This window comes from Schistocerca nitens, chromosome 4, assembly GCF_023898315.1.
Source record: "Schistocerca nitens isolate TAMUIC-IGC-003100 chromosome 4, iqSchNite1.1, whole genome shotgun sequence".
NCBI classification, from domain to species: domain Eukaryota; kingdom Metazoa; phylum Arthropoda; class Insecta; order Orthoptera; family Acrididae; genus Schistocerca; species Schistocerca nitens.
The window spans coordinates 835885256-835894185 of NC_064617.1; the positions used below are offsets into that span (position 1 = coordinate 835885256).

General features: G+C 46.2%; 1 pseudogene; it reads left to right on the forward strand.

Moving 5' to 3' along the window:
- The first annotated feature begins 782 nt into the window (after window positions 1–782).
- Window positions 783–901, forward strand: LOC126253799 (5S ribosomal RNA; annotated as a pseudogene).
- The last annotated feature ends 8029 nt before the right edge of the window (window positions 902–8930 follow it).

Here is an 8930-nt window from a genome sequence, read left to right on the forward strand (position 1 = left end):
GCTTGCACAGGATAGAGTAGCATGGAGAGCTGCCTCAAACCAGTCTGAGGACTGAAGACAAGAACAACAACAGATTGGGGTTCCCTGGTCCAAACGAACCGATTATTGCCTGGAAATGGTTATGTTCGTCTGCTTGTTCCCAAACAGCGATGGAATTTTTAGGGATTACAATGCGCCATTGCACCGGATCACAATATTGTTCGTTATGCGTTTGAAGAACATTATGGACAATTCGAGCGAAAGGTTTGGCCACCCACATCGCCCGATATGAATCCCATAGGTCATTTATTGGACTTAATCCTGCAGCGGCCACGCTTTCGCAATCATGGACGGGTATAGAGGCAGTATGGCTCAATATTTCTGCAGGCGAATTCCGTCGACTTGATGAGTCCAACCACGTCGAGCTGCTGCACTACCCAAGGCAAAAAGGAGGTCCTTCCTTGCCGAAGGACAAACAGCGGTAGACATTCACCGGAGGGTGTAGAATGTGTATGGGTCAGCATGTCACTCGAAAACCTAAGTTGTATAAATGGTAGGCCAAGGTGTGTTGCTGCTCCATGATAATGCACGTCCCCATATCGCAAATGTAACGCTTGTGGGAGACACTCGGGCACCCGCCTTATAGTCCTGATTTCTTCCCATGCGATTATCACGCATTCGCTCTCTTAAAAATGATCTCAAATGGTCGACGATTCCTGTCCGACAAGAATGTCCAACAGGCAATTATGGACTTTTTCACGCAGCAGGACACTGTGTTTTACGAGATGAGCATCTTCAACCTAGCCAGCGGCCTTGCCACAGTGGATACACCAGTTCCCATCAGATCACCGAAGTTAAGCACTGTCGGGCTTGGCTAGTACCTGGATGGGTGATCGCCTGAGTCTGTCGAACGCAGTTGGTAAGCGGGGTGCATTCAGTCCCTGTTACGCCAATTGAGGAGCTACTTGGTTGAGTAGTAGTGCCTGCGCTCTCTAACTGACAACGGCCGGGGTAGTGGTATGCTGACCACATGCCCCTCCATAGCCGCATCCAGTGACACTTATCGGCTGAGGATGACACGGCAGTCGGTCTCTAACGTTCGGTTTTCCGAGACCTATTCAGATGGAGTTTATATTCAACCTGGTGCATCGATGGGATGGTTACCTCCATGCTCATGGCTGTTTTGCCTGATTGGCATGGCGATTCTGGACTGTACGGCCTTCGAATGAAAACGTTTGATCGCCTGTTACATTATGTGTACTGAATGACCAGGATTTGAAGACAGTGAAGGTATGTTGCAGACGTCATCTGAGCGACTTATTATTCCGTTGGCGAAAATGGTAACAACGCTGCCACGACCTCTGCAGGCTTGTGTACAGGGCGGAGTAGGGGGAAGCACTCTTTGTGCATTCGAGTCACGTGCTCCGTCGCTAACTGCCCGCCGTTCGCGGATAATAATTAAAACTTGGAGTGCAGTGGTGGCGGTGATTGGTTTAGCGACGGTCGGTCCGCCGCCTCTGCACGGTGGCACGGGCGGAATGCCAGATGGTCTGGTCTCTCTCTCTCTCTCTCTCTCTCTCTCGCTCTCACACACACACACAGAGAGAGAGAGAGAGAGCACAGCACGTTGGGCAGTGGCCAGTGGTGGCTCGCGGAATCGTGCCTGGATTGTCAATGCCGGCCAGGTCCTGTCGCTATTTTTGGAGCCGGTCGCCTCCTCCAGAAGTCCAGCGCGAAATCTGGCACTGCTGGCAAAGACGAGAGAGCCGGATTATGTCGCGTGAAAGTCAGGCAGCTGGCTTCTTCGTCGCGCAGTCCATATATGGGGAATTACCTTCCTGGCGGAGTAAGACTATGTGCCGGCTAGGGACTCGAACCCAGAACCTTGCTGTAAGTTGATCACATCATTTGAGACCTCAGTGTCACCTCACATTTTAATTCATGCTTAGAAGATAATGTTTCTTCACACGTAAAGAAATATATAAATTTGCCACTGGGCTCTGTCCTTGTTTGATGCAGCTGTGTGATTACAAAAATACTGTATAGAAAAGAAATTGTTTAGAAGAGTATTAGGCTCCTATTACGATCACGCAAAAGGTGCGTGCTCTAGGTTAACGCACCCGAAGAAAGCGAGGCCCACTCCGTGATGATTCTACCAGTAAAGGAATTGAGGATGGCTGGGATGACGCGGGAGTACGCGCAAAAGTAATGATTGAGTTAATATTTGTGATAGAATATTAAGAGTGTAAAAGAAGACGCGTGTATTGCAAGTAAAATAATGACACACTTATATTTCACAAGATGTCTGACTTTTTAACCAAAGTGGTATATACAGAAGGTAGGCAAAATATGTGAACACCTGTACTTACTTGGGACTGGTTTATTAATAAGGGGTTGGACCCCTATTTGCCTGGAATACAGCTGCGATTCTTCTTGGAATACTGGCACACAATGATTGTATAGTCTCCAGTGGAATGTTGTGCCACTCTTCGATCAGGAGCTCCTGCTCTCCAATACCGCTCACAAATGTTCGATATTGTTCAAGTCCGAAGTTGCATGCTCCTCATACCACGACTGTACTGTCCTGACGGTGTGAACTGGTACATTATCGCCCTGAAATATGGCGTCATTGTTGTGGAACAACATTTGAATCATCGGGTGCACCTGATCACCTAAAATGTTCACATAATCGTTGGCTGTAACACGGCCTTTGAGGGTAATGGTGGGACCAGCAGAATACCATGATATGGCTGCCCAAACCATCATACTTGCATCTCCATGTTAAACCATTGGAATCAAGCAGTCAGGATTGTAGGCGTCTTTTGGCGTTCTCCAGACTTAAACCCGGCCCGATGTTGGAAATGACGAAAACGTTGACTCTTCGGACCATATGGTGTGTTTCCACTAATCAACCGTCCAGGATTTACGCTCCTGACACCATTGCTTAGGCTTCTTTGCGTTGGTTGTCGTCACTAATGGGTTCGGTATTGCAGCTCGTCCATGAACAGTCGCTTTATGGAGTTCTCGGGATACAATGTTGATAGATACAGGCTCTCGACGGTGGCTATTGATCTCCACAGTCACTTTAGCCGCCTTAATTTTGCGTTGTTTGTGCACAATTCGTGTTAGCGTATGACGATATCTATCGTTTCATTTTGATTTGCGCCCACTATTACATTTACACGATGATGTCTTTCCATGTTTTGTGTAGGCTGTCATGACTGTTGAAACAGTTTCTCTTGAAACATTCAATAAGTTGGCTGTCTTGGTTACTGAAGCTCCACCTAATCGGATCCCCTACAATCTGCCCCCTTTGGAACTCCTTTAGGTCTTTCACTGCACGTCGATCTCGGCCACTGAATGCAAATACGAAGTGTGCACTACTCGTAAACAACCTGCGCTGATGCCTGGTCCGTACTGAACACGCAGAGTCCAGCGCGACACGTGCCTTACCTGCGCTGTTGACCGTCAAACACAATCGACCCATTACTACCACTGTTTACATTATTTTGCCTATCCCCTGTATATACACTGCTGGCCACCGTAAATGCAACACCCTGAAGGAAGCATCCGAATCAAGTGAAATTTACACCATGAGTTTGCAGCGATGAGATATGCAACTGATTATAATTTCAGCGCAGACGCACATCACGCGCGCCTGTGGCGCCACCTCATAGCGCCATTTAAGGCTTGGCGATTTCGACAAGTGTACGTTCGGCACGTGCGTTTACCTTCTGGTTGTTTCACAAGACGATCAGTTATGCCTCGTAGACAACAGCGAACATCTTTTGATCAAGTATCCGAGTTCGACAGAGGAAGGATAGTGGCTTACCGAGATTGTGGATTATCATACAGAGAAATCGCTAGTCGTGTTGGACGAAACCAAACAACTGTAATGCGGATATGTGACCGTTGGATGCAGGAGGGTACGACGGACCGACGTGGTCGATCGCATTCACCTCGGTGCACCACTGCACGTGCTGATTGGCAAATTGTGCGCATGGCTGTGACGGATCGCTCAGTGACATCCCGAACCATAGCACAGCACATTGCGTCTGTAACGCATCATCCAGTGTCTGCGCTAACCATTCGACGCCGTTTACAGCAGAGTGGTCTGTCCGCAAGACGTCCATTGCTTCGTCTACCATTGACGCAGAACCAGAGACGTCTCCGTCGCCAATGGTGTGATGACAGACGGATGTGGACGGCAGAATGGAATGACGTTGTCTTTACTGACGAGGCACGCTTCTGTCTGCAGCACCACGATGGTCAGATTCGAGTGTGGAGACATCGTGGAGAGAGGATGCTGGACAGCTGCATTATGCACCGCCACACTGGTCTTGCACCGGGTATTATGGTATGGGGCGGTATTGGATATTACTCTCGCACGCCTCTCGCACACCTCTAGTACGCATGCTACATATCCGAGGTGCTGGAGCCAGTTGTCCTTCCTTACCTTCAGGGCTCGGCCACAGCCATATTTCAATAGGATAATGCGCGACCACACGTGGCACGCATTGTCCAAAGGTTCTTCGTCAATAACCAGATTGAATTGCTTCCCTGGCCGGCTCGCTCTCCGGATCTTTCGCCGATAGAAAACATGTGGTCCATGGTTGCTCAACGAGTGACCATGATTACATCCCCAGCTGCCACACCAGATGATCTTTGGCAACGTGTGGAAGCTACTTGGGCTGCTGTACCCCAGGAACACATCCAACGTCTCTTTGACTCAATGCCGAGACGTGTGGCAGCGGTGATCTCCAACAATGGCGGCTACTCTGGCTACTGATTCTGGCAGGAACCACATGTCACAGACGTCTGTAAACGTAATCATTTGATACTTGGTCAACATGTTATCTACAAAATAAATTTTGTTGTGCTACCTCTTGTCTTTCTTGGTGTTGCATTTACGGTGGCCAGCAGTGTATATTCACAGTTGGTACCGGGAGACAAACTGAAAAATAGTATTTGTAACTAAAAGTCGAATAATTCTGGGTGTCTTCTATCATTTCATTATTTTCCCGCATAGTGTCTCCGCACAAGTTGTGACCCATTCAAATATGCCTCACAGTCATCCTGAAGATAAGATACAACACATTACTGGCATGCTCGAGAAGCCATCTTTTCAAGCGTAGAAGTCGGATCACGACATACTTTTAGAATACTGGCTTTGGAGTCAGTGCTCAAGTAAAAATATTGCTTGATACAGACTCCTTCAATAACATTTCTAGTTGCAATCAGATTAGATCATATAAAATTTAGCACCGTTGCACAAATAAATGTAAAAGTTCACATTTACAGGGCCATACGCAGCAATAAAACATTCTTATACGACAGAACAAACATTCAAAAGTGGGGCAATTAAATAATTGTACTTACACTGCTAATTAACTACGCATGAAGTTCATGTAGTATACATGTCTCACTGTGCTAACTATTCAGCAGCTGTATTACATGTCGTTTGTGGGCAGTGCTCTTAGAGAACTGAGCTATCCAGAAGAATTCATGAACCGTATTCACAGCACACTTCTACCAGTAATTTTTTCCTACTTTTCAAACTTCAGAGATGGTATTCTTGAGGTATTGGTGGACTAGTACCCCTGGGAGGTAGAAAGATAAGAATTTATCGTGCCATAGGCGACGAGATCTCTAGAGATGGAGTATCAACCCTTATCACGAGTGAGATGCTAAATAAGGCCGTGCCATTTCCAGAGCCTTAAATGATTTAGCAGAGGACCGAGAAACCTAAATTTGGTTGCCTGGACATGTATTGGAAGAGCTGTCTTGTAGAAGGCGAATCCAATGCGGTGGCTAACCACTATTGCAAGCAGTGGTATTGAGGAGAAACGACCCAGTCACTGCCTAGAGGACTATTTGACGAAGCATCAAAACAACATACACAATGTTCCAGATTGAAAAATGTGTTTGGAATATATTCTTCCTTAGGCTTTAGTGAAGCAGTTTCTGCGCAATTATCTATCATCAAAGAATGCTACTCCAGAAATAAAAAAAGTACTGTGGGGATAAATGACCCTAGCACTGTTAACGTTGGGATGCAATTATTGTGTTGAACTGATTATAAAACGAATTTGTAATTTTCTATATTGTATTTTTCGAGACTCAGGTCACATAAATGGCACAAAAATTCTTCAATATGTAATATATTCCATTCTCCTGATGATAACTTTCTAAGGTGTCAAAACCGCCTATGATAGAGCTCGTGTAATATTACTTGCCCCGTGCGCAGAAACGCATTCTCGTTCTCAGCACTGGGTGGCTCCACCCCTCTGTTCTGAAGGGGGAGCTGCGTCAGTTTTCCGCCAGCTACTGTGCTGTGCACTTCGTTCGTTATGAAAAAGACGTTTTCTGCTTGCCTCGCCTATACTGCAGGAATGGAGGTTTGTGCTTGCCGGCTGCAGTGCAACCTATCTCAAACGATTTTTAAAGACTCTATTCGGTAATAAAAACTGTTTCTCAATTGTCATTGTCTCATTCATCAGATTCATTATGAACTATAATTTCCTTAAATATCATATTTATCGTGATATTTCTATATTTAGAATCTACTGTGTGAAATTCCAATAAATTGCTATGGAAAATAGGAGTCGCTATGACCTTGTGTTTGGTACATGTGATATCAAATATTGTTGTCTACAAAATGGAGTTTGCATATTGAATTTTTCTTTAAACTTGAGACGACATCCATATCTACCTCCAATCTCGAGAAAACTGATTGTATGTAGTGCTCTCAATTCTGATCGATCGTGCGTGCAAACTACAAAATGCCGAGCGAGGTGGCGCAGTGGTTAGCACACTGGACTCGCATGCGGGAGGACGACGGTTCAAACCCACGTTCGGCCATCCTGATTTAAGTTTCCCTTGATTTCCCTAAATCGCTTCAGGCAAACGCCGGGATGGTTTCTTTGAAAGTGCACGGCCAACTTCCTTCCCAATCCTTTCCTAGTCCGATGGGATCGATGACCTCGCTCTTTCGTCCCCTCCCCCGAACCAACCAACCAAACGATAGAATGAAAGTGAAATATGCCTAACATCCCTGGTATCATAAAACGGTGTATTTGCGCATGTAAACGATCGTAAAGGTGCCGAATGACGTCTTGCGATAGTTTCTCTCAAGGATATTACGCATTTTGTTGCAATTTGGCATGGTTCTTCCAGGTCCTGGAGAACGAGTAAATACTCGCTTCACCCTCTCCCATACGTGTTCAATTGGCAAGAGAGGATAGGGGGGGGGGGGAGGACCGGTATATATGCTACTTTTCGTTTTGGCACTCTTTACTGTGACATGTGTGTTCCATTTGTTCTGAATTTGAAATTTCTACAGTGATGAACTACCTGTTCCATCACCTGTCTATAAAATCACCTTGTCTGTTTGGGTGTTGCATTTTTTTACGGCAGTGTATTGTTACACAGTTCTTGCGGCATTTACACTTGTGATTAAACTATCTTTGCTTTTATATTACAGTTAGATTTTAACCCTTTTCGAACTTAATATAAGACTGTGACAAACAAACAGAGGTAATCACATATACACTACTGGCCATTAAAATTGCTGCACCAACAAGAAATGCAGATGATAAAGGGGTATTAATTGGACAGATACATTATACTAGAACTGACACGTGATTACATTTACACGCAATTTGTGTGCATAGATCCTGAGAAATCAGTACCCAGAACAACCACCTCTGGCCGTAATAACGGCCTTAATACACCTGGGCATTGCGTCAGATGGCGTGTACAGGTATAGCAGCCCATGCAGCTTCAACACGATACCACAGTTCATCGAGAGTAGTGACTGGCGTATTGTGACGAGCCAGTTGCTCGGCCACCATTGACCAGACGTTTTCAATTGGTGAGAGATCTCGAGAATGTGCTGGCCAGGGCAGCAGTCAAACATTTTCTGTATCCAGAAAGGCCCGTACAGTACATGTAACATGCGGTCGTGCATTATCCTCTTGAAATTTAGGGTTTCACAAGGATCGAATGAAGGGTAGCGCTACGGGTCGTAACACACATGAAATGTAACGTCCACTGTTCAAAGTGCCGTCAGTGCGAACAGGAGGCGACCGAGACGTGTAACCAATGGCACCCCATACCATCACGCCGGGTGATACGCCAATATGGCAATAACGAATACACGCTTCGAATGTGCGTTCAGCGCTATAACGCCAAACACGGATGCGATCATCATGATGCTGCAAACAGAACCTGGATTCATCCGAAAATTGACGTTTTGCCATTCGTGCACCCAGGTTCGTCTATGATGTACACCATCGCAGGCGCTCCTATCTGTGATGCACCGTCAAGGGTAACCGCAGCCATGGTCTCCGAGCTGATAGTCCATGCTGCTGCAAACGTCGGCGAACTGTTCGTGCAGATGGTTGTTGTGTTGCAAACGTCCCCATCTGTTGACTAAGGGATCGAGACGTGGCTGCACGATCCGTTACAGCCATGCGGATAGGATGCCTGTCATCTCGACTGCCAGTGACTCACGCGACTCATCACAACAACGCTTCACCAGGCAACGCTGGTCAACTGCTGTTTGTGTATGAGAAATCGGTTGGAAACTTTCCTCATGTCAGCACGTTATAGGTATTGCGACAGGCGCCAACCTTGTGTGAATGCTCTGGAAAGCTAATCATTTGCATATGACAGCATCTTTTCCTGTTGATTAAATTTCGCGTCTGTAGCACGTCATCTTCGTGGTGTAGCAATTTTAATGGCCAGTAGTGTAGATAGTGATTTTCTGAATGGCGCTCCGGATACTTTTTGTGCAGTATATGGTGCCGCTTTGCTAATACATGGTCGGCGATTACGTCTTCGGATGGGGTTGGTTAGACGTAGACGGTGCGGTGGAACGGTTGCGGCCCGTAAGTTCAAATGGTTCAGAGCACTATGGGACTTAACATCTATGGTCATCAGTCCCCTAG